Source organism: Sus scrofa, chromosome 5, assembly GCF_054392235.1.
Source record: "Sus scrofa isolate SSC_HxYL_T2T_F1_AM1 chromosome 5, Sscrofa_HxYL_maternal_Yorkshire_Landrace_v2.0, whole genome shotgun sequence".
Classification (NCBI taxonomy): domain Eukaryota; kingdom Metazoa; phylum Chordata; class Mammalia; order Artiodactyla; family Suidae; genus Sus; species Sus scrofa.
The window spans coordinates 9,126,641-9,147,588 of record NC_139387.1 but is presented as its reverse complement, the minus strand read 5'-3'; the positions used below and the strand labels follow the sequence as shown (position 1 = coordinate 9,147,588).

The following is a 20,948-nucleotide window of genomic DNA, read 5'->3' as shown; positions in this document are numbered from 1 at the left end:
GTTTTGCATTCTTATCCCCTCATGTCTAATGTACTTCATTCAGTGACTCAGATGGAGCAAGCAGCCTCTGCCCCCAAATCTATGAGGCTCGAGAAGATGAGAATTATGGAGTTACAAGCATCACTTCATGGAAATTTCTAGAACATTTCATCTCGGAACTAGAGACATGATACTCTTTTCAAGCACACCTGGGACATTTACGCAAATTGACCATTTAGTTCATCAAAAAGCAATGTTTGGGTAATGTCAAAAAGTTGACTGAACAAGTAACATTTTCTGACCACCATTCAAGAATTTAATACCAAAAATATAGAAATAAAAAACCGTCTTTAGGAGTTCCCATCGTGGCACAGCAGAAACAAATCTGACTAGGAACCATGAGGTTTTGAGTTCGATCCCTGGCCTCACACAGCGGGTCAAGGATCCAGTGTTGCCGTGGGCTGTGGTGTGGACTGAAGACATGGCTTACGTCTGGGTTGCTGTGGCTGTGGTGTAGGCTGGCGGCTACAACTCCAATTAGACTCCTGGCCTGAGAACCTCCATATGCCGTGGGTGCGGCCCTAAAAAGACAAAAAGACAAAAAAACAAACCAAAAAAACTGTCTTTAAATAATTCATGGATAAAAGGAGAACATAATGAATTTTAGAATATGCTCAGAAGAGAATAATAATGGAAATTCCATACACCAGAATATTTGGGGGGCTTCTATGAGATAAAAAGGCTGAAAATCAATAAGCCAAACATTCAACACAAGAAGCTAGCAAGAGAACAGCTGGATAAACTCAAAGGAAGTCAGAAGAAGAAAATGTAAAAGATAAGAACAGAAATAAATGGAACAGAAAACATCCATAAGATATGACAAATTATGCCAAATTCTGGCTCTTTGAAAAGACTAAGAAAATGGCCAGTCTAGCTAGGAAACAGAGGTAGCATCCATAAGCTATTGAGAGGAATTGAAAGGGGACATGACTTCAGATAAAGAATAACCTAAAAACATAGTAAGATGATCTTAGGAGCACTTTTGGGGCAATAATTTTGAACATTAAAATCAAATCAAATTTTGAACATTTAGATCCTGTGCACACAATTTTCTATATTGACAAGTAATAAAATCTGGTGCCAGAAGAAATTTTAAAATGTGAACAATGTTGTAAACACTTAAATAATCGAATTGGTGATCAAAAATCTTTACATCCAAGAAATATCAGAACTGGACTTTTGAAAAATAAAAACCAAGGAGTTTCACCAAATATTTAAAGACTGGGTAATTTCAATCTAACACAACCTCTCCCAGAGAGCAGAAAAACAACACTTTCTAACTCCTTTTTTTGTTAAGTTGGGTTAATCTTGGTATCCAAACCAAAGACTGATGGAGAAAGGGAAATAAAGGCCTATCTTTTTCATAAAGAAAATGTCAGTATATTGTATTTCCAGTAATACATAGGAAAGGTAACACAGCATGACCAAGTTGGATTTGTCCCAGGAAAGCATTAGAAATTCATCACATAGGCAGGTAAGAGAGAAAACACATATGATCATCTCAATAAAGGAAGGAAGAGTGTTTGATAAAATTCAACCTCCATTTATGATTTTTAAAAAATTCCAAAGAAAGTAGGAATAGAGAGAAACTCTATGATATTAAAAAAAAAACCTAAGTGAACATGTAAACGACAGAATGTTAAAATCATAACCAAGGCAAAGAGGCCCATGTTCACCATTTTTATCCAACATAAAAGTACAACAGAGCCAGGAAAAATGAATAAAGAGCATAAAATTGGAACAGAAGAAACAAAGCTGCCATTATTTACAGATGATACGGTCATGTGCTAACTGACCACTTGAACATCTTCTTTGGGGACCTGTCTTTTCAAGTCCTTTGCTTGTTTTTAAAATTGTGTTGTTGGGCTTCCCACTGCAGTGCAATGGGATCTATGGCATCTCTGGAGCCCTGGGACGCAGGTTCGATTCAGCGCAGGCACAGTGGGTTAAAGGAACTTGAGTTGCCATAGCTGTGGCATAGTTGCAACTGCTGCTCAGCTCGGTCTGATCTCTGGCCCAGGGAATTCCATATGCTGTGGGGCGGCCAAAAAATAAAACAAAATCATGTTATTTATCTTTCTGTTGTTGAGTTGTAAGAACGCTACATATTTTTGATAGTAGACAAAGCAGAGGATAGAAAGGTGGTTTTAGAACTGAGAGACAATAGCTTCAGATATATGACTTGAAAATATTTTCTCCCATTCTGTGGGTTGCCTTTTTTCTCTTTTCATAGTGTCCTTTGAAATCCTTAACCCACTGAGCGAGGCCAGGGATCGAACCTGCAACCTCATGGTTCCTAGTCGGATTCATTAACCACTGAGCCATGACAGGAACTCAATTTTATTTTTTTCTATTTTCCTTTTAGTTTTTATCAATATTTGTTGGATGCAGCTAAAGCAATCTTAGAGGAAATTTATAGCTTTAAATGCTGATATTGGGAAAGGAAAAAATGGTTTAAAATCAATAATCTAAGCTTCCACTTTAAGAATTTGAAAAATAAAAGTAAATTAAATCCAAATGTAGAAGGAAGAAAATACTAAAGATAAGAGTGGGGGGAAAATTAAAGAAAACAGATAAGTGATTTAAAAAATCTACAAAGCTAAAAGTTGATTCTTTAAAATGAGTAATAAAGTTTATGACTTGAAATACACTATTGAGAGTTTCCTAGTGGCCTAGTGGTTAAGGATCTGTTATTGTCACTGCTGTGGCTCAGGTCCCATCCCTGGCCTGGGAACTTCTAGATGCCAAGGGTGCTGCCTCCCCCCACAAAATACACTATTGAATAACAATAACACATAATCAAAGAAGGGTATATTGGTATTAAGTGTTCTTTAATAACGTTCCTTGAATTAGTAAGGAGTGGGTAGAATAAGATATTGTTTCATTTTAGCCTTTGTCATATATGACTGGTAAAAATTCAAAGATTACCTAAAAAGAAAAGAAATTGAACTATAAATTCCAGAGATTACAGGAAATAGGAAATATAAGTAGGAATAGAAAAAAAAAAGAAAAAAGAAAAACTCGGGTTTTTTTTTTTTTTTTTTTTTGTAAAGGCCAAGATAGAAAAGTAAAGAAGCATCCAAAAGAAAAGAAAAAGAAAAAAAAAAAGAATGAGCTTGCAGAAATAAGCTCATGCATAAAAGCAATCACAGAGGTAAGTGGACTAAATGCACCAGATGAAGACAGAGATCCTCCAAGTGGATTAACCGCCCTCCCTCCTAGCAGTCTAAGAGCTGTATTCAAAGTAAGAAGGGTATGGAAAACTTGAAGATAAAAAGATTTAAAAGTGTACAAAAATCAAGCTGGCTTTAATTAAATTAACATCAGGTAAAATATTTTTTAAAGAAGTGCCATTACTCAGGCTAGAGAGGGCACCTCATAACAATAAAATATCTAATCCACCAGGAATGCAGATCAATTAAAAACTTAGATGCATCTTAAAGCCTTAAAAATGAATAAAGCAAAAATTGACAGAACAAAAACAAGGACCTAACAAATCCACCTCTACCATGGAAGCTTCAAACATATTTCTCTCTATGATTGATAGATCAAGCAGAAGAAACTCTGGGAGGGTGTAGATTTGAAATACAGTTCACAAGTATAATTGAATGCTCATTTATAGAATTTTTTGAAAAGTAATTTGGAGAATACATATTTATTCCAATCTCCCATGGAACATCAGTGAAAATTAACCACATGTTATGCTACAAAGCAAATTTCAACAAATATCAGAGATGAAAATTACACAGCTTAACCTCTGTGATTACACTGTATGTTATAAATCAACAAAAAGATAATAAATTATTAATGTATTTGGAAATGAAAGTGCTCACAAGTACATAATCCCTTTGTCAAAGATGAATTATAACATGAAGCTGAAGATTATACTGAAGCTATCACATATCAAAATAGTATTTAGAAGGAAACTTAAAGCCTAATTTCATACAATGGAAAAGAAGAAAGACTTAAAATTTACGACTTACTCATCATCTCAAGAAAAAAAAAAATACATCAGGAGTCCCCTTTGTGGCTCAGTGGTTAGCGAACCTGACTAGCATCCATGAGGACATGGGTTCATCCCTGGCTTCACTCAGTGGGTTAAGGATCTGGCGTTGCCCCTGAGCTGTGGTGTAGGTCACAGACGCAGCTTGGATCTGGGGTGGCTGTGGCTGTGGCTGGCAGCTATAGTTCCAATTGGACCTCTAGCCTGGAAACTTCCATATGCCGCGGGTGTGGCCCTATAAAGACAAAAAGACAAAAAAAAAAAAAAAAGAAAAAGAAAAATGAAAAAATGCATCAAAACAAACCTCAATAAAAGGGAAGAAAAAAATAAAGGGTAGGCATTGGTTAATGAACTTGGTAAACTTCTGCTGAGACTGAACAAGAGAAAAAGGAGGTACAAATAATATAATATCAAGAGTGGTGGGAAAAAAAAGAGGACATAATTCCACACATTGCAGATATCCATAAGATAACAGTGTGATATTATGAACAAATTCGTAACAATATATTTAAAATTTTATACTGGACAAATGCCTAGAAAAATATAACTTACTAAGATTGACTCAAGAAGATGTAGAAAACATGAGTAGCCCTATAACCATTAAATATACTGAATAAGTAGACTATCAGTCAGGCTATGCTCAGGAAGTAAAAAACACACGGGTTATTTGAGCAGAGAGAATTTAATAGAATTGTAATCTAGGTACAAAGGCATTAACTAGGTGACTGAAAGGGTAAAAAGATAATTCTAGGATTTGATGGTAGCATCTTCAGGATGCAGGTACCACTCCTAGGGTTTGGGAAACAAAGGAACAAGGTTGGAGTTATTAACATTTACGGACTTTGAGGAGGGGGTCTCATAAAGGTGAAACACAGACCTTCGATGAGGAGGTCCTCTCAGGCAGATGCAGGTGGCATTCAGCTTGGAGGAGGGGGCCATGAGGTTGGAAACCCAATTTCTGAGCAGGGAGCACAGGCTGGCTAACGCTGGTATCTCTGGGGTGTGCCTATGGGGTGTGATCAGGTTGGTTCTGCAAGCGCTGGAAAGACTTCAAACTGTATTCAGCTAATGTTGCAGGATGAACTGCTAGGTGACCCTCACAGGAATCAAATAGGAAGCAGATGGAAGTAGCCAGCCCTGCCTTCCTCCCCTGGCCTCTTATTGTTCCTCTAGCATCTCCTACTGGTAGAGTCTAGCATGGCACCAGCTGGCCAATCTGAAATACGGTTTGGAGTTCCAGCTCTGGTATCAAGATGTAGAGTATAGAAAGGTAGGCTTAGAGCTGAGAGGCAATAGCTTCAGAAGGGGCAGAGTCCACCTTGTGGGCTTCTGATCATTCATGGTCACCATTATACACGCGTTCAACTTTCACACAAGAAAACAGCTCTGGGTTTCCACTAATATGACGTAACTATCCTTTATGCACCTGAAGACATTCTCACTCTCTCCCCCCGTGAGAAGCTGCAAAGTCCCAACAGTCATGTATCCATTTTTTGGGGTCTGTTTAGAGCCTTGCCCGAGGCATATGGAAGTTCCCAGGCTAGGGGTCCAATTGGAGCTGGAGCCACTGGCCTACACCACAGCCACAGCAACGCGGGATCCAAGCCATATCTTCGACCTACACCACAGCTCACAGCAACACTGGATCCTTAACCCACTGAGCGAGGCCAGGGATCGAACCGGAAACCTTATAGTTCCTAGTTGGATTCATTTCCACTGCACCACGACGGGAACTCCATGTATCCATAGCAAAGTTAACAACCCCTCAACTCTTGCCACAGTCCCACCTGAATATTCTGTTACCTTAATAGGAAATTGGAAAGTAAACTTCCAACAAAACTTACAGAAAATAATAGTATGAAAAGGGAGGGAGAAGAAAAAAATACACATACACACATTCTGTGTGGCAAGGAAGAAGAACACGTCCACCGTTGACACAGTGTTTCTGTAACAGGTCATGAGGCGGTAGCTGACGTTTTTAATTCCGTCTTCCAGTCCTCACTCAGCACATCCTTTGCTTTCAACTGGTTAAGGTTCTTTAGCTGATGGGGTGACCTACATCTTCATTCCTGAAGTCTCTGAATTCTTTGTGGGCCTGACTTTTTGATTGCTGTAGTTTTCCTTTAAGTTTTTTTTTCTTTTAAAAAATTATAGTTGATTTACAATGTTGTGCCAATTTCATCATTTTTTATGACTGAAAATGAAAGACGAAGGGCCATCCCAGAACATCTTGCAGGTTTCAGATATTGTTCTCCCTGCCTGTACTGTGTGGCAGCAAACCAATTTCTCCCCAACCTTGAGATCAGTCACCCCAGGCAGGAATTCCTTTCTTAGTTTAGTGGCAGGGAGACCCCAAATGCCTGGTAGCTGCCCCAGCTTCCAATTTAATAAATCTCCAAACCCACAAAGCTCAGAGTTGTGGGAATGGGAAGCAAAAGTTCTGCAAGCAGCTTCTTAGGTGTAAGAGAGAGAGGACCCATTCCTATTTCTAGCCCTTAATTCCTGGACTCATATACTCTGATGGTGAGAGAGCAAGCACCCCTTTCAGTTTCTTTCTTGTTTGTTTGTTTGATAAAGATTTATTATATGACATTACTATAATAAATTTTAGAGAAAGCAATGCTTTTTTATTTTTTTGTTTAATGATTTTTATTTTTTCCATTATAGCTAGTTTAGAGTGTCACTTTTCTACTGTACAGCAACGGGACCCAGTCACACATACATGTATATGTTCTTTTTTCTCACACTATCAGGCTCCAACATAAGTGAGTAGATATAGTTCCCAGTGCTATACAGCAGTCACCTGTGAGTTTCTAACCCAACGAATACACGGAATCTTGTAAGACAGAACTCCATCTTTTCAAATTGTTCTTTCTGTCTGGTAGCCTGGAAGATTTTCTCTTTTGCTATTTTTTTGTCTTTTGAGGGCCACACACGAGGCACGTGGAGGTTCCCAGGCTAGGGGTCTAATTGGAGCTGCAGCTGATAGCCTACACCACAGCCACAGCCATGCCAGATCGAAGCCACATCTGTGACCTACACCACAGCTCACGGCAATGCCAGATCCTTAACCCACTGAGCGAGGCCAGGGATCAAACCTGTGACCTCATGGTTCCTAGCTGGATTCCTTTCAGCTTTGCCATGATGGGAACTCCAGATTTTCTCTTTAGCCTCTAAGATTATCCATTTTACCAGAATGTGCCCTCATGTGTGACGTTCCCATGAATCCAGACAGAACTCAGTGAGCCTTCACATCAGTTGGTAGGCGTATTTTTCCCAGCTCAGGAAAATTTTCTTCTAGTATTTAATTATGACTTCTTCCCCATCTGTTTGCATTTGTCTCCATCTGGAACAGCTATTATTTGTCCATTAGATCTACTGATTTTGTTCACCAAGTCTGTTTTCCCTCACAAATCACATTTTGGGGGGATAGCCTTCCTCTGCGTTTTTGAGATACTGCCTGCATGTCATCTCCAGGGTCGCTAATTGGGTATCGATAATCTTCAATTTACCTGTTGATGTTTTCAGCTGAAAATCATGTGTTATACTCTGAGAAATCTTGTGTGTGTGTGTGTGTAATTTAAAAATGACATCCACTTTTCACTAGGTCTGTTAGTTCCTTATTGCTATGGTAACAAATTTCCACACAGTGAGTGGATTAAAACAACATGAATTTGTTATCCTACCAGTTCTAGAGGTCGGAAGCCCAAAGGCAGTTTCACTAAGTCAAAATCAAGGTGTCGGAAAGGCTTGTCCTTCTGGAGGCTCTAAGGGGAGAATCCACTTCCTTGCTTTTTCCAGCTTCTCAAGGCCACCTGCATTCCTTGGCTCAGGGCCACCTCCTCCAACATCAAAGCACATCACTCTAACCTCTGGTGCTGTTGCCACATCTCCTTTTCTGACCCTGACCCTCCTGCCTCCTTCGTATAAGGGTCCTGGTGATTTTATTGGGCTCACCTGGATAATGCAAGGTAATCCCCCATCATTAAATCCTTAGCTTGGAGTTCCCGTCATGGCTCAGTGGAAGCGAATATGACTAGCATCCATGAAGATGCGGGTTTGATCCTTGGCCTCGATCAGTGGGTTGGGGATCCAGTGTTGCCGTGAGCTATGGTGTAGGTCACAGACACAGCTCAGATCCCATGTTGCCGTGGCTGTGGCCGACAGCTATAGCTCCGAATCAACCCCTAGCCTGGGAACCTCCATATGCTGTGGGTGCGGCCCTGAAAAGCAAAATAAAATAAAATAAAATCCTTAGCTTAATCACATCCAAAGAGCGCCTTTTGCTAGATAAGGTAACATAGTCGTAGGTCCGGAGATCAGGACATGGGCATATTTTGGAGAAGCGTTATTCGCCTATCACACTAGGCACGCGTTCTAATTGCTCAACTGGATCTTCCTTCCTCTGGTTGTAGTTATCGTCCTTGGTAAGCCTGTTGGAAATTTCTCAAAGGCAGGAGTTTGGCAAGTGGTGAAAGGCAGAGGAGTTGTACACTATGTGTGCCAATTCAATGTGGTGCTGTCAGTGACCTGACCTCCCAGAACTCCCAGAGGAAGCATCACTGCCATGTCTCCCAGTCTTCAGTCGACGCAGGCATCCAGGTTTTTGAATCTTCTCTATATACTTTTTTTTTTTCCCCCCTTTTTGGCCTCCCCTCAGCATATGGACCTCCTGGGCCAGGGATCGAATCCAAGCCAGAGTTGCAGCCTTTGCCATGGGTGTGGCAACACTGAATCCTTAACCCCACTGGGCTGGAGATCACACCGCATCCCTGCCACTGCACAGACACCACTGATCCTGTTGTGCCACAGTGGGAGCTCCTCTATTTACTTCTTTAAAGCCATTGTCAATTGGCACAACACTGCAGATCAACTATAATTTTTTTTAAAAAAGCCATTGTCGTACTGTTCCGCGATTACTTAATCTGTAGTGACTTCATGTGTTGATTTTGTGGACTTCCTCTCTCAGCATCAGATTTCTTTGTAGGTTTGGGGAATTTTGGGTTGCAGACTTGTTTTGACAGGAAACTTTTGTTTTTCTCCCCCCCCCCGCCCCGTCTCCCTCTTGAGCGCCTTCCCTGTCAGTATCTTTCAGTGGCTGGGTCTTTGAGGCCCCAGTCTTGATCCCATTTCACGGCCGGCCGTAGCTCAAGTGTTTACTGTTCTGCTGTTACACTGGGTGGATGACTGATCCAATTACAGAGCAATGGGAGGTCAGCTTAGCCCCTGATCACAAGGTTTCTGTCTCTCCATCTCTCCCGCCCCACCTCTGCTTCTAGATCTTCTTTTCACAAGCAGGGGACAACCCACCCGAGATCCAAGGTTTCAAACAGTGAGCCTAGGCCCCACCCTCCACTTTCTGAGCTATTTCTTGGTTGGATTTCCCTCCGTGTGTACTCTAAGCATCACCCGTTTTGTTCTTCTCCATCTATTTTCAGTCTTTCAGATTATTTCTTTTTCTATGACTTCCCTTTCATTCTTTTCTTAATGATGCGGGTTTTTTCTGTTTGTTTTGTTTTTTGCCATTTCTAGGGCCGCTCCCTCTGCTCATGGAGGTTCCCAGGCTAGGGATCCAATCGGAGCTGTAGCCGCCGGCCTACACCACAGCCACAGCAATGTGGGATCTGAGCCACTTGCAACCTACACCACAGCTCATGGCAACGCTGGATCCTTAGCCCACTGAGCAAGGCCAGGGATCGAACCTGCAACCTCATGGTTCCTAGTCGGATTCGTTAACCACTAAGCCACGACAGGAACTCCAATGATGGGTTTCTTCCCTTTTTATTCTTCACTATTGCCTTGGCGGGGTCTCCAGAGGGGAAGAGGCTGCATACGTGTGGTCACCTCATCCTCTTCAACTGGCAGTCTGTACAATAATTAAAACCTGTTCTTCAGTCTACACAGAGTTTGGTTAAGAAAATATGGGATGGATGATTGATTTAGAGACTTTTCTAAAGAAAAAGTTTTCACTTGCAGATATAACAGGGGAGGAGGGAGAAGAATCAAAGGTGACGGCGTATTGCTAGCCCAAGGGGCCGGAGTGTAAGAATCCTGGATGGTGAAGCAGAATTTGGAGGCAATGACAGGGAGGTGAGACGTGAGGCTTGAGACAGAAGGAAAGGAAGACAGAGGGAGAGAGCACACAGAGAGGCCCAGACTTCGTGTTTATCAGGGCCTTCGGTGAGGGGGTAGGAGGAGGAAGGGGTGTCAATCAAGCAGTTTTGCTATGAGAGGCATCGCTCTAAAAGCAGAGTCTTGGGATGGAAAGCTCAGCTTCCAGGTGCAACAGACACAGCAGCAGAAAAGGCTCAGGAATACTTTGGCCTTGGCTCTGGGTGTTCCTTGCTGAGACACCTCTCCATGAGCTCTTGTCCCTGAAAATCATTGACTAACTTGAGTAGGAGGCTTAAGGCGGAAAAGCACTGAGCCTTGGCTTAGGACTTGCTCCTGTGCAAATCCACAGATGCCCCGTTCCTCTACAACTGTTTACTCTAGAAGCCGACAGTCAGAGCTCCCCTTTCTCCTCACATGGGTCCAGAGGGAACGTGTTCCTGGGTACCTTTGGTTTTCCGAGCCATCTTTCAGGCCCAAGAGGGAGGTTGTCATAAGCCACAGCAAGAGCACTGGTGTAGATCCAGTTACTCCAGCATCAGGAGCCAAACCTATGAGAAGCAGGGAGGCTCTGCCCTTAGAACGGCTTCTGCATGCAGTGAAGCCCCAGGCAAAGAGGACTCACCTGTCTGGACAGGGGAGGAGCCCATCTGGCGCTGTTCATGGTCCTGAACCACAGCTGCTGGTCTCTATTGCATTGTTAATCCTTTTTCCACTGCGGCAGGGGTGACTCCTACTCAACCCCTCCCAGGGATGGGGAATCGAATGGGAAAGGATGTAAGAGAGAGAGAGAGGAGAGAGAAAAATGGACTAAGTCCTTTGGAGAATCCTACTGCTGAGACATTGCCGGAGATAAGAAAATGGAACTATTTCTTGTGACTGTCACTTACAAAGTCACTAAGACCCTTGAGAAGTTGGGAAGCACGTGACCCCACCATTTCCCCCTGACAGTAAATTTATAGATAAGGATAGAGACACAGGACTGTGAAGTTCTGGGGTTCAGGATTCGTGCCAAATTCCCTTAGGACCGTGCCAGTGTACACGGCAGGTGTACATGGCAGGTGTTCCGTAGGTGTCGACTGAATTGATAAAATGTTGGGTGGAAGAGAAAGAATGTGGACTAGATACTCAGAAGAATGGCTTTCATCCCTGCCCCGGAGGAGGACAAAGTGGCTAACGTTTGATATTCAATTGTTTCAGCCATTTGATGTGAGGGGTTTTTGTTCAATCCTCATGAGCGATTTCTCACACATTTCCCAGTCAAGGATCAGGGTCACAGAAGCAAGTGTCCTGAGTGAGAGCCCATTGCTCCTATGTGGGTGAGTCTAGGGCTCAAACCCAGGTCTTGCTGAGCCCAGAGGCCGTGTTTTTCTCATCCTTGGTGGTTACTTTCTTCTTATGCAAGGAGACATACCTTCCATAAGGGAAAAGGGAGACTGTAGTCTGTACAAGCACCTAGGTTGATGTCTGGAGATCATGTGAAAAGGATAGAAAGCAGTTTTGCGATGCCGTCTATTGCCAGTCAGGGTTTGGGGCCAGGAGCTTAGGTCTAGGGTTAGAGGTGGAGGGAGAAGATGGGCATGACCCACAGCAGCCCGGGGTTCTTCCCTGTCTCAGTGCCTCATGCATGTTCCAGCCTCAGACAGTAAAAATGATGAGCAACTTTTAAGGACAGAAGAAGCCATTAGGAGAGCCACTAAAGACCAAGAGATCTGGCAGGGAAATAAGATATGGCTCAGGTGATGTGGTTAAGAGGCTTGGTTTGGAGTTCCCATCGTGGCTCAGTGGTTAACGAATCTGACTAGGAACCATGAGGTTGCAGGTTCAATCCCTGGCCTTGCTCAGTGGGTTAAGGATCCGGCATTGCCATGAGCTGTGGTGTACATCGCAGATGTGGCTCAGATCCCGCATTGCTATGGCTGTGGTGTAAGCCGGTGGCCATAACTGATTAGACCCCTAGCCTGGGAACCTCCATATGCTGCGTGTGCAGCCCTAGAAAAGGCCAAAAAAAAAAAAAAAAAAAAAAAAAGGAAAAGAAAAAAGAAAAAAAAAGAGGCTTGGTTTAAGCTCCAGTCAGGTGGTTTTCTCCAGCTCCTGGGTGAATCATCTTGGCTGTCACCCAGACTTCAATCACCTCCAAAGGTGCAGCCAACTCTGGATCCGTGTCAGGCTAGCTCTCCTGTCACCAGGGAATGGAGTTTCCCCCCCAGTCTACAGGGCACTCACCTTGATTCCACTTGGCGGCTCGAGTGCTGCTCTCCACTAATTGGGCAGCAAAGTCTTTGGCTCCCTATGAACCATCATTGAAAAGCACACTCACAGGAGGATGGCAGGATGTCTTGCAAAGGATCTGGAGGCACGCTCTGCAGTACTATGGAGCCAGGGTCCCCTTTGCTGTGATCTTGCCCTCCTCCCCCACGATGGTGGGACCCACAGGCTTCCGTGGCTAATAGGACCAGGTGTGAACACCCGCTGCAAGCAAAACCAGTCAGATTCTCCCTTCTGGAGCCTTAGATTTAAGAGGAAGTGGTTCTCCTAGGTGAGCTTTGGCTGCTGGACCTGGAAGGTCAGGGAGCCCTGGGCTGAGTGGGCCATGTGGGGACAGGCATGACAGTCTTTGTACAAAAAGAGAAATCAGAATGATGAGAGATGGGATGAAGGAATGGCAGAAGGAGAAGCAAAACAGAGAGGACGCCATGGAGGGAGGCACTGCTGTGGCGAGGACAGCCTGCAGGGAGCACGGACACCGTGGGGCTGGTGCCTCGTCAATGCAGAGTTCAGAACAATGAATGCCACAGGAGAAGTCTGGCCTGAGGCTTCCAGCTCTCTCCTTGCCACCTACAGACGCCATTCCCTGTGAGGGGAACGGATGGAGAGTTTTATTAGAGAATGTGGATTTGTACTCATTGTTTAAGCATTTGCTGCTTAGGAGAACGTGGATTTGCAAGGGCTGTTTGTCAGGTGTTAGAGCCTGAAGCATCCTCTTAAGGCATATGGTTCCTCAAAGGTCTCACACTACAGATCACTACTTTGTAGCAAAAAAAAAAAAAAAGAGAGAGATTTATCAATGATTCTAAATTACAAGATAAAACAGTATTTAAATGTTAAGAATAATTTCAATGGCCAACAAACACATGAAAAAATGCTCAACATCGCTGATTATAAGAGAAATGCAAATCAAAACTACCATGAGATACCACCTCACACCAGTCAGAATGGCCATCATTAATAAATCCACAAATAACAAGTGCTGGAGGGGCTGTGGAGAAAAGGGAACCCTCCTGCACTGCTGGTGGGAATGTAAACTGGTACAGCCACTATGGAGAACAGTTTGGAGATACCTTAGAAATCTATACGTAGAACTTCCATATGACCCTGCAATCCCACTCTTGGGCATCTATCCGGACAAAACTCTACTTAAAAGAGACACATGAACCCGCATGTTCATTGCAGCCCTATTCACAATAGCCAGGACATGGAAACAACCCAAATGTCCATCGACAGATGATTGGATTCGGAAGATGTGGTATATATACACAATGGAATACTACTCAGCCATAAAAAAGGATGACATAATGCCATTTGCAGCAACATGGATGGAACTAGAGAATCTCATCCTGAGTGAAATGAGCCAGAAAGACAAAGACAAATACCGTATGATATCACTTATAACTGGAATCTAATATCCAGCACAAATGAACATCTCCTCAGAAAAGAAAATCATGGACTTGGAGAAGAGACTTGTGGTTGCCTGATGGGAGGGGGAGGGAGTGGGAGGGATCGGGAGCTTGGGCTTATCAGACACAACTTAGAATAGATTTACAAAGAGATCCTGCTGAATAGCATTGAGAACTATGTCTAGATACTCATGTTGCAACAGAAGAAAGGGTGGGGAAAAAACTGTAATTGTAATGTATACATGTAAGGATAACCTGACCCCCTTGCTGTACAGTGGGAAAATAAAATAAAATAAATAAATAAATAAATAAATGTTAAGAATAATTTCATGACCACGTTGAGTAACAGCGGTGAAAATGGACATCGTCTTGTTTCTGATCTTAGTGCAAATGCTTTTAGATTTTCACTGTTGAGTATGTTGTTAGCTATGGATTTGTTGTATATGGCCTTTAATATGTTGAGGTAGGTTCCCTCTATGCCCACTTTCTGGAGAGGTTTTTTTTTTTTTTTTTTTTTTTTTTAAATCATTAATGGGTGTTGCATTTTGTCAAAGGCTTTTTTTGCATCTACTGAGATGACCACATGGTTTTTATTCTTCAGTTTGCTAACGCGGCGTATCACAATGATTGATTTGCGGACATTGAAGGATCTTTGCATCCCTGGGGTAAATCCCACTTGATCATAGTGTGTGAACCTTTTCATGTATTATTAGATTTGGTTTGCTGATATTTTGTTGAGGATAAATGGACCTAGAGATTATCATACTAAGTGAAGTAAGTCAGAGGGAGAAAGACAGATATCATATGGTATCACTTATATGTAGAATTTTTAAAATGACGCAAATGAACTTATTTACAAAATAGAAACAGACTCACAGACTTTGAAAACAAACGATTACCAAAGGGGAAGAGTGGGGGGAGGGAGAGATGAACAGGGGGTTGGGAATGGCAAAGGCACACTTCTGTATATGGGATGGATGATCAGCCCGGACCTACTATAAAGCCAGAGACATCTGCTCAGTGTTCTGTGATGAGCTGTACGGGAATGGATATGGGCACATGTATGACTGAATCACTTTGCTATACTGGAGAAATTAACACAACATTATAAATCAACTATACTTCAATACAATTAAATTTTAAAAAAAGAAAAATTTCCTATCAGTAAGATGGCTCTCCCACTCTTTCTGCTGCACTTTGCGGGCTTTTTTTAGACCAGGGGTGGAGCAATCAATGGGTCCCACACACCCCCAGCCACACTGTGATTGGTTCAGAAGTGGACATGTGACCTAAGTCCATCCAATCAGAGTGAACCTCAGGACTTTTTCTGGGAACAGCTACACTCAGCTGGTCTGGAGAGTGCAGGGTGAACTGTGGGACTTGGTGCTGCTATAACCATTTTCTACCACAAGGGAGGCTAGTCTGAAAAGAAGCCAATATGAGGAGGAGAACAGAGCCAAGGCACCTGCAGTGAAATGGAGCCAGAGCCCTGACATCGCAAATGATCTAATTAGTTCCATTTATTGTTTAATTCACTTGGAATTGGGTTTCTGTTGTCCCTGACTGAAAGCATACTGACCTGTATACTACCTGATTTTTTTCTCACAATATGCTAAAAAGATGTGCATTTAATTTTACCAGGATTAGGTGACATTTTGTTTTGTTTTGTTTTTTTACTTCCTTTACCCCTGAATCAAGGTCCAGATGCATTTTGTTGACCATTAACTCTTTTCTGTGAATAAAGCCGTGTGTAAAAGAGCACCCTCATTTATTCACGTAGCAGAGCCCTTGCTTTCGGCAGCCATGGCTGCTGCAACTCTGGCACTGATCCCAAAGTACCATTTCTAGCACATGACTCACAAAGTAAACAACATATCAGTGAGAAGCCTCTTATCATACTTTGGCACAACAAACACAATGACAAGCCAGGCAGCATTTTTCCCTTCCTGCTTGAACCCCATATATGCCAAGGGCTGGTTCCATACCCCACATGTGAGCAGTTTTGGCTTTTGCTGAAAAGCGAAGTATTCGCCAGCATGTGTAGACACTAATTGCTTTTCTACTTGGGGTATTCTTGATGTTGTGCAATGTCCCACAGTGTTATCTGATAAAGGAGTTTTGTCAATAGTCGCTTTGGCTCTCTCTCCAAGCATAGTCTTTATCATTATTTTTGCAGCTGACTTACAGCCTTCTTGGTAATTGTATAACTGACTTTTATGTGCATTTTTAAAAGAGGACAGCAGCTTAGAATGATGCCTCTGTAGCTTTGGTCTCCTCTGTACTTTTAGTAACAAGGTTAATTAATCTTACGATATTTCATGTTTGTTTTGGAAAAACTGGATTTTTTTTTTTTTTTTTTTTTTTTGGCCATGCCTACGGCATGCAGAAGTTCCTGGGCCAGGCATCTAACCCAAGACACAGGAGCAACCCAAGCCCCAGCAGTGACAATGCCAGATCCTTACCCTGTTGAGCCACCAGGGAACTCCTGGATTGGTTGCTTTTGGGGGCAGATACTGGAGCCTTTTTTATGGCTTCAGACAACTATTTATCACAGTTTTAATTTTAATGGTAACATATTGAGGACTATGGACAAATGGACTGCTGGTCCAACAAATGAAATTTTCAAGTATTTTTCATTGAACTTTACACTCACAATTTTCGTTTATGGCTACATGTGTAAAATCATCACCCAGGAATGTGTTCATCCTAGAATATGCAGCTTCTTAGTTTAAAGTTACATTGGAGAACTATTTATCCATTATGCTTACCGTGTTCTTCTGAGAGCTTATGCTGCCATCATTGCTCTGCATTTCGAAGAACCTCTTTCGAGTCATTGATCCATTTTGTGACCTGGAGATAAAAGGCAACTCAACAGTAAGCACAGACACTCAAAAATAGCAAACATAAACAATAACTTGCAATCTAGAAGCCCTCTGCTAGTCTGATTCTCATTCCTTTCGAGGCAGTATATCTCTTCTAACTGGTAGCTTCAAGGTTTTATTTTTATTCCTGATGTTCTGAAGCTATGCAATGGTGTGTGTGCACAGAGAGTGAGGGTGATGAGGGGGTGGTGGTGGAAGCAGATGGGTGAGAGCAGGCAAGTCCTTGAAAAAAAAGTATCAGAATTGTGAGACCATTAACACTTTCTCTTAAGTCTCTTTCCCTCCTTTCTCACCTTTCCCTAGAAGCTCTTTGCTTGAGGTGGCTGGTAGGTAAGGTGTGTAAGATAAAGTATGCCTGGCAGACAGGTGCATACTCTGTGCCTATGCCGACTCATACCTCTGCTCAGCTTGGACACTGATGCCAACTTCTGCCAGGCTGTGCCTTCTGTTCTCTTATGGGGACCTAGAAATAATTTCAAATGTAGTCTCTTCCAAATTATCATGCCTCTTTCCCTCTCCTAGGCTTATTTCTTGGCTGGGGCCTTCACAAAGAAGTAAACTATGTTATTAGAGAAATGCAAGTTGAAACTACAGTGAGGTACCACCTCACACTGATCAGAATGGCCGTCACTAAAAAGTCTACAATGGAGTTCCTGTTGGGGCTCAGCGGTTAATGCATCTGACAGGCATCCATGGGGATGTAGGTTCGATCCCTGGACTTGCTCAGTGGGTTAAGGATCTGGCATTGTCGTGAGCTGTGGTATAGGTCACAGATGCAGCTTGGGTCCTGCGTTGCTGTGGCTGTGGCGTAGGCTGGAAGCTATAGCTCCACTTCCACCCCTAGGCTGGGAACTTCCATATGCTGCAGGTGCAGCCCTAAAAAAAAAAAAGAAAAAAATAAATAAATAATGCTATTTGCAGCAACACAGATGGACCTAAAGATTCTCATACTAAATGAAGTCAGAAAGACAAATATCATATATCAGTTATATACAGAATCCGAAATATGACACAAATATGTTTTCTATGAAACAGAAGCAGACATAGAGAACAGACTTGTGGTTGCCAAGGGGGAGGGAGACGGGGGAAGCGATGGATTGGGAGTCTGGGATTAGCAGATGCAAACTGTTCATAGGGTGGATAAACAAGGTCTTACTCTATAGCACAGAGAACTATATTCAATGTCCTGTGATAAATCATAATGGAAAAGAACATGAGTAGTTCCCTGGCGGCTTAGTGGGTTAAGGATCCAGTATTGTTGCTGCTGCGGTGCAGACTGGATGCCTGGCCTGGGAACCTCTGCATGCTGCAGGCGCGGACAGAAAAAAAGATCTATTAAAAAAAAGAGAGAATATGAAAAAGAACGTATATATGTATAACTGAATCACCTTGCTGTACCGTAGAAATGAACAGAACATTGTACATCAACTACACATCACCAAAATAAACAACAAAATAAATTGATGTAAATCAACTACACAACAACAAAATAAATTTAAAAAAGAAGTGAGCTGGAGTTCCTGTCATGGCGCAGTGGAAACAAATTCGACTAGGAGCCATGGTGTTATGGGTTCGATCCCTGGCCTCACTATGAGCTGTGGTGCTGTCGCAGATGTGGCTCAGATCTGAGGTTGCTGTGGCTGTGGTGTAGGCCGGCACCGGTAGCTCTGACTGGACTCCTGGCCTGGGAACCTCCTCCATATGCCACAAGTGTGGCCCTAAAAAGACAAAAAAAAAGAAGTTAGCTAAGCACAGTGACACTGATAATGTGATGGCCATTAAGGGCTACTTTAGAATATTCCTATTATGTTTTGGCTAGTGGTGAGGTTTCACCTTGGAAGCTAGGTGTGAGCATGTGATTTGCTTTGGCCAATGACATGTGAGCATAAGCGACAAGTTACTTCCAGGCAAGAAGCTTTAAGAGCCAAAGAGAGTGGTGTGCAGGTTGCTGTGTGATCAGGTGGAGACTCCGTGGCATCAGCCTCCATCCAGAAGGCTGGTGAGGATAACGGAATAGAGGGTCTCCTACCCCCTACCATGTACATAAGCAAGGAAAAGACTTCATTAATTTAGCCACTGACATTTTAAGGATTGTTCCTGAAGCACAACTAGCCTCTTCTGACCCAAACAGCTGGATGTACATATAAATAAAGAACATGGATCCCTTTGCCAGATTCGCTTACCCTGAAGGGCGCCCCGCAGAAGCCCGTGAGGGTGCCTGCCCCCTACCCCCGACCCCTGAGGCCGGCTTTTTTACAGAGGACACTCGGTATTTTCAAGCTTTCATTATTCTAGTCGCCATTCTTTCATCTTCTGTTTGCCCATCACACACCCCAAATCAGGAATATTCTCAGTGCACCACTTTACTGGTATGGATTTCCAACAAACAAAACTAATCCCGAGAGCATTTACAAAGCTGAAGCTAAGGTTGGGCCTAAAGTCTCCCGTGGTAATTAAGGATCTATGCAATATTCAGAGATTTCCGGCGCGCGGCGCTGCTGCGCAATCGGCCGGGTCCCTGGCGGTGTTTGGCTCCAGCCCCGCTCTACCCGGGTGGCGGTGGGGGCGTCGAGGGGCGCGGGGAGGCCAGGGGGATGGGAGACCCGCTGCGGTCCTGGCTCACTCCAGAGCCGCGGAAGGCCGTCTCGGCCCTCGCACCCGCCGCAGACCCCCCAGCCGCCCTCGGCGCTCGCTGCGCGCGCCCCCGGCTCACCATCGCCCTCCTCGGGCGGCAGCCGGAGCCCAGAGTGCCGGGGACCTGCCCCCGGCATCCAAGCCGGAGACCGCGCTGCTGGCGGAAGGAATGGAGCCGCAGCAAGAGCCAGGCTGGGCTGTCGTAAGGCAGGTTCACGAAGAGGCGGGCATCAAAGGAAAATTAAGGACCCGGCTGGGCAGATTTGGCCGCACCAAGACTCCAACCTCCAATCCATTCTTACCCTTTAAGAATAGGATGCTGCTAAAAATCGAGCGCTGTCACACTACGGGGAAACCGGGGCCATGGTTTTGAAAACACAATTTTGTGCCATAATTGCTGCTCAGGACCTATGTTTATGTTCTTACCATAACTGAAATATTAGAAGCTCGGGGAGATTCTGTGAATATGGCAAGAAGGCAAGGATACCACGTGAAAGATGCAGTCACAGTTCTCATAAATCTGAAAAGCTAGAGCCGGGTTGTTTTCGAGAGCAATGAAAATGCCCCTCCCCTTCCTTACAGCCCCCTTGTTTGTGACTCTGCGCGCAGACCTCTGGGTTACACCGAGTAAGAGCACTAAGGACCTGACACCGTGAACACACTCAGCCTAGAGAAGCGGTTTTGTTATCCTTGGCAAACATCCGAACGACCCTTGCAAACTGAATTTGCCAGGAAGGGTTTTCCAAAAATTTGCATGTCTCCCGGATGCTTTGAAATCCTCTTTGAAAAATAATGTAAAATGTCGTAATAAGCTAAAGCCGTGTGGATCTAAAAAAAAAATGTCTAGGTACCTTCACCATGCTCCCCTCCACCTTGTGTTTTTTGGTTGTCATTTTCTTCGCAGCATTCAGTTGGGGGGGTGGGGGTGGGGCTCCATTTGACATCAACCTGTGTGATTTGTTTTCTAGTGGTGGCTTCTCCAAGTGGGTACAGTTCTCCCTGTTTCCTCTTTCCCAACATTAACATATTCAACAACTCTGAGCAGGGAACTGGTGAAAAACCCTTGCTCTTGGGCCTGAAGAAATTTTACATCTATTCCAAAACTTGTTTGGTAGGATCACCATCTTAATTTATAGATTTTAGACTTGGACAGGCGTGGTATTGTCCAGCATTAATTTTGACAAATGCTTTCACTTTTCATTCTCAAACATTGTAACTGGTAAAGAGTGAGTAAAAAGGAGAAAATAAATAGGAGTAAAATATTATGCTCTAAAAAATCATATTTAAAAAATATAATTGTTGGGAGTTGCCGTCGTGGCGCAGTGGTTAACGAATCCGACTAAGAACCATGAGGTTGCGGGTTCGATCCCTGGCCTTGCTCAGTGAGTTAAGGATCTGGTGTGACGTTGCCATGATCTGTGGTGTAGGTTGCAGACGCCGCTCGGATCCTGCGTTGCTCTGGCCCTGGTGTAGGCTGGCAGCTACAGCTCCGATTAGACCCCTAGCCTGGGAACCTCCATATGCCGCAGGAGCAGCCCAAGAAATAGCAAAAAGACAAAAAAAAAAAAAAAAATATATATATATATATATAAATATAATTGT

The 20,948-nt window shown here is 43.4% G+C and overlaps 1 long non-coding RNA gene across 2 annotated transcripts in view; it reads right to left on the bottom strand.

Annotated features, from left to right (window-relative positions):
* The window catches only part of LOC110260644 (uncharacterized), a 42,976-nt gene that overhangs the window by 5,422 nt on the left and 16,606 nt on the right, over window positions 1–20,948 (bottom strand). For both annotated transcript variants that reach the window (XR_014802994.1, XR_002343893.2), the window contains one exon: window positions 16,599–16,680. This is a non-coding gene — a long non-coding RNA (uncharacterized LOC110260644). The remainder of the gene's footprint in view (window positions 1–16,598; window positions 16,681–20,948) is intronic.